At 52.7% G+C, this 5,051-nt stretch overlaps 1 long non-coding RNA gene across 1 annotated transcript; it reads right to left on the bottom strand.

Annotated features, from left to right (window-relative positions):
• Positions 1–473: 473 nt before the first annotated feature.
• Positions 474–3,387, bottom strand: LOC113959839. Its single transcript, XR_003531928.1, has 3 exons — positions 3,331–3,387; positions 836–977; positions 474–727 (listed from the first exon to the last, which is right to left on the bottom strand). It is a non-coding gene; the product is annotated as an uncharacterized LOC113959839 (long non-coding RNA).
• Positions 3,388–5,051: the final 1,664 nt, after the last annotated feature.

Raw genomic sequence — 5,051 nt, forward strand, 5'->3', positions numbered from 1 at the left:
TTGCTAGGTAAGATGAATTCCAGAAGTCAAAATACCGCCTGTGGAGTGAAAGGAATCAATGCAGGTGTTGTGGTGGCTCATGATAAGAAGACAGGGCAATTCCACTGCCGGGGAGAGCATCTGGGGAAAGATAGCCCTTGTCTGGGACTGGTGTGCTGGGAACCAGAAGGCTGAGCTGATCCCACAGCACAGGGACCATCCTGGAGCTGTCAGCCCTCCTCAAGAGAGTGGAGCACAGCACATCTCTGCCCTGAGCCCGGGGTCCAGCTGGTCCTTTCCCACCTCGGTTCCCTTCCCGAGGCTGTGGCCGCTTTGCAGCTGGGCAGTGGAGACATGAGCTGGTGAAGGATCCTGGGGGTTCCCAGGGGAAGTAGCTTCTGCAAAATGACATTTACGAGCAGCCTCGCCTGGAGATGCTCGGGAGAGAAGCCCCCACACCTGGTGCTGGGTGGGCTCGGGCTCTGTTCCTCTGCATTTCATTCTCTGTCACTAAGAGGACACATGTCCCTGCACCCCAAGTGCTGTGCCAGCGTGGGTCTAAGGAGACAAACATGGCCAGCCTGCAACCTGCCGTGCTCTGGACATCTGGAAATTTGAGTTTTGATCTTGGCTATTCCCTCACTCTTTCATTTATCTCTCTGTGCTGTTCTCAATGACAAGATCATTAGAAACCCGGTTGCTGTTGCTGAGCTCTTCCTCCTGAGCCGTGTGTAACCGCGGACAACGTCTGCAAGACAAGAGGCTTAATTGTGTTCTGCCAGCATCGAGGGGCTGTCAGCCAGGCAAATTTAAAGCCAGGCTGGATGGGGGTGGGAGATGCACCTCCATTACTCACCAGCCTGGATGAGGTTTAGCTTTATTGTATCCAGAAATAACCAGAGCCTGGGAGGTGCTGATTGAAGCCATTTGAAAACACGACAACATCCCCGGGACGAGAGGTGTCTAATCTGATGAGGCCAGAGTGCATTAGGTAAGAGCTGTGCAAAGGAAAACACAATTAAAGCATTCCTGAGGACAGCTGTCGACCTGCGTCAGGGACAGCAGGGCTGAGACACGGGCACGTGCCTGATGAAAACAAATGATCTGTTTGAAACATTCCTCAAATCAATAACAGAGCCCAAGCCACTGCTGGGCTCAGCCTCGGAGGGTCCCACCAGCCACAAGCTGGTGCAGGGCCATGCCTATGTGAGGTTCCCCAGGCAGGGCTGGTGGCACCTGCTTGTGCAGCACTGGGGGCATGGCAGGGTTTTGTCTTTGCAGGAAAACAGCCCAGGAACAAGTCAGCGCCTCATTCCCAGTGATGGAATAAGGGAGCCGCTGGGATTAGTGCCCGTGCATGGCACATCAGGGCTTTTCCCAGACAAACGCCCTTCCTGAGGCTGCCAGACTGACACCTTTCTCACAGTGTGTTGACCAGGCAGGATCCCTTCCCTCCATACAGAGTTTTGTAAGTTTTTGTCTCTAAATAACCCCTTAGAACCCTTCAGGCTGGTGAGGTGCAGGGGCCAGTGCTCTGGGCAGGCAGCAGTCTCCCTGTGTCACCACTGTGGTGTTGGGGAAGTGGAAATGGAGGAAATGCTCCTTTTCCTTCAGTGCTCAGAGTGGATTGTGCTTTGTGCTCTCCCCAAATCTGCTGTACAGGACCTGCATTAAGGATCTGGGTTTCCTGTTGCACATTTGGACAGAGACACCTTCCGCTCTCCCTTTAGACTCCTGCTGTTATAAATAGTAATTAAACCCACACACTTCTGTAAATTGCTGGCAAAAGGAACTTGTATCAAATCCTGCTTCTTTGGCAAGAGTTTAAATTGACAGTGACAAGCTTATTTCTAGAAGAAGGTTCTATTTTGGGGAGCTTGATTCATTGTGCCACTTGGCGTTCTGATGCAGTGTGATGTGATACCTGACACATCCTGTTCCCTGCAAGGCAAAGCAGGGATTTATGCATTGCTGTGAGGCAGAGCCACCCGGCTCTCATCAGGTGAGACAACACTGTTAGCAATGATTTTAACAGGTTCAGGGCAACTCTTATCCTTTTGGAGGTCCCTGAGCCTGTTTTTCCCTGGGGATGTACAGCATTCCTGATGTACATTCCATTACCCTGAGAACCTCTATTTACAGTCACAAACCACCATTTATCCAACACACAATTGCCATCATCAAGGAGCACCTAAATCTCACAAAAAGCCTTTTCATTGCCCTGTTAATCTCTTTGTCTCCTGGTATTTAATAGAATTCACTTAAAAATATTTCACAGCATAAACCCCCAGGGCTGAGTGCCATCCCTACAGCTGCCTGGAGGGACAGCCCCACCACCTCCATGCTTGGGACACCAGGAGCATGTGGCTCCACTGTCCTCTCATCCTGGCTGCTGCCCCACTGCTGCCCCATCACACCTGAGCACTCTGTTTAACCCCTGGTGAACAGAGATGCCACATTCCCCTGGGAACTTGTCAATGGGGAACAAACTTCATTATGAAGAAGGGACTTGCAAGAAAAACCTGAATTACCCAGTCCTACCAGAAGTGCCCATTTGCAGAGCACTCTGTAAACAGTTGTGCAACAGTCCTCCTGGTCTGACTGACTCGTGACAGCCTGATCTGCCAACAGATCACAGCTCATTAAAATGACCTTTTAATTACCGACGTCCTCGAAGTCAGACACCATCCTGAAAAAAAGGGTTGTGGGGGCAGGTGCCTGGGGAGAATACCCTGTAAGTGCTCTTCATGGTAATAGAAACTCCAGAAACCTCAGAACAACTTCCCATCTCTCCTCTTTTCCCTTTGCCACTGCTGTTGGGGCTCCAGAGATGGCAGGAAAAGGGCAGCTCCTGCTTCCCCAGTGATGGCCAAGCCCATGCCACAGCAGTGGCTCTGGGACCAGTACAGACCTGCTGACAAAGCACAGCTCCTCTGCTTTTGTCTGTGCCCCTTCAGGGGTGGCAGCTGCCCAGGAGCAGCCGCTGTGCCGAGCGATAACGGCAGCTCTTTGTTTGATGCTGAAGGTGCTTGTCAGCCTCAGCGAGATAAAAAGGCCAAAGACATTTATAATTGTGCAATTAAATGTCTCCTGTGCCTTCCAGGTGGCTGTTGCTGCTGTGCAGATGTCCCTGCTGTCAGCAGGCAGCCACGAATGGAGAGGCAACTGTGGTCACCCACGGCAAGGCTGGTGGGTGCTGCTGGATTGCACCCAGCCCTGTGCCAGTGTCTCACAGCACCGTGCCAGGGTCACCCAGCCCTGCACCAAGGCTGCCTCAACTGGGATGTGCCACAAACCCCAGCACTTGCCTCACCCCTGGCATCCCTCAACAGCTGGCACAAGTGCACTCACCTTGTCCCTGGTCGAGGTGGGTGCACCGGGGCAGCCTGGGGGGCACTGGGAGCCCATTCCTTGTGAGGCAGAAGGAGCTGAGGGGTCTGGCCTGGCCAGGCACTGGGAGCCCATCCCTTGTGAGGCAGGAAGAGCTGAGGGGTCTGGCCGTGTTGCAGCCTGTGCAGGGCTCTTCAGGCACACCGAGACCGTGGGAGGTGAATATGAGGAGGAAAGAAGGATCTGTCCTGGCAACACTTGAACTGAGAGATCCCTGATTACGATGATAGATGGCACCTGCTTTTCCTGGTAATTAGCAGTCATTGGTATTCAAACCTTGCTCTTCCTCCAGAGCCAGGCTCTTTTAGCATTCCCTGGGCAGGGGGACACATGCCAGGAAGGCCAGGCTTGTCTGACCCCAGCACGCTGCTGTCAGGGCTGCAGTGGCTCGTCCTGGCCTCACCAGCCATCACAGCAGAGACAGAGCTGTGCAGCCTCACTGCTGGGAATGTCCAGAAGAGGAGCAGGGAAAATGATGGATTTTGTGTCTGAGGCTGCCGAGTGGGAGTGAGGGGTAAGAGGAGAAGCCCTGGCTCCTCCTTTGCCCTCCCCAAAACATGGAGCCACTGGTGGGGCTGACCAAACACTGTGGCAAATGCTTTCATCAGCACCATGCAATCAAAGTTTTATTTTAAAAAATCCTCCATACGAGCAGCACCTGCCAAGTGCTGAGGCCATCCCTGACTGAGCACTGCTGCACCTTGGGGTTCCCTGGCTGAGCCATAACAGCTCATTGATCCCCATTTGTCACCAGAGCTGCATCCTCTGGTACAGTGTGGGGATGAGTGGGGTGCACGGGGTGCAAGGCTGGTGCAGGGCTGGCACAGGGGGGTGCCAGGAAGGTCACAGAAGAGAGACAAACCCATTGCCACAGCCCACAGGAGGCACAGCTGCCAATAACTGGGTAAAATCTGCCTCTGCTTGGCTGTGACTGAGAATTTGCTGTTCATCGCCCTGCTCCAGAGCTCTAATTATTTCTTTATAGTGCCAGTACAGCCCTGGCCAGGCTCCGAGCTGAGGCTGCCTGAATTAATTGACCAACAGAAGGCAAATAGACTTTGCCCATTCTAAGCACCCATTCAGTCCTTTCCCAGCAGCTGTCACTGCTGTCACTGCACCAACCTGGGCTCCTGTGCCTGTTCCTGGGCATTGAGCAGCCTGGGAAAAAGAGATGTGAACGAGTGAGAGTCGCATCAAATAATTTCTAAATAACACTGTGCAGAGTTTGCATTTCATGTGCTGGCCACACACAGTTCTCATTTACTCAACTGAACAATTAATTACATGGCTTGCTCACAGGAACTCTGCAGCATTTTCCCCTTGCTCAGCAGCATCCCCACACTCACACACCAGCCCCTGCATCAGACTGACCATTGCACTTGAACTGACAGCTCCACACTGCAAGCACTTCCATGGTTATCTGGTCCTTGGGGTGATGGGAGGGATTCCAACCTGCCCAAAGAGCATCTGGCCCCACAGGCCAGGCCATGCACCTTTCTGTCCACACAACACACACTAGCAAAGCAAAGTAGATGTTTTTGTCCCCACTATGAACTGTCAATAGCAAGAAATCACCCCCTCTAGCCACTCTACAGCTGGAGCACAGGCTCCCACCTTGGCATACACATTATTTAACAAAACAAGACATCACTTCACACCTAGCTGCTATTAAAACTGTCCCT

The sequence above is a fragment of the Corapipo altera genome, unplaced genomic scaffold, assembly GCF_003945725.1.
Source record: "Corapipo altera isolate COAL_440 unplaced genomic scaffold, ASM394572v1 297b, whole genome shotgun sequence".
In the NCBI taxonomy this organism is placed as follows: Eukaryota; Metazoa; Chordata; class Aves; order Passeriformes; family Pipridae; genus Corapipo; species Corapipo altera.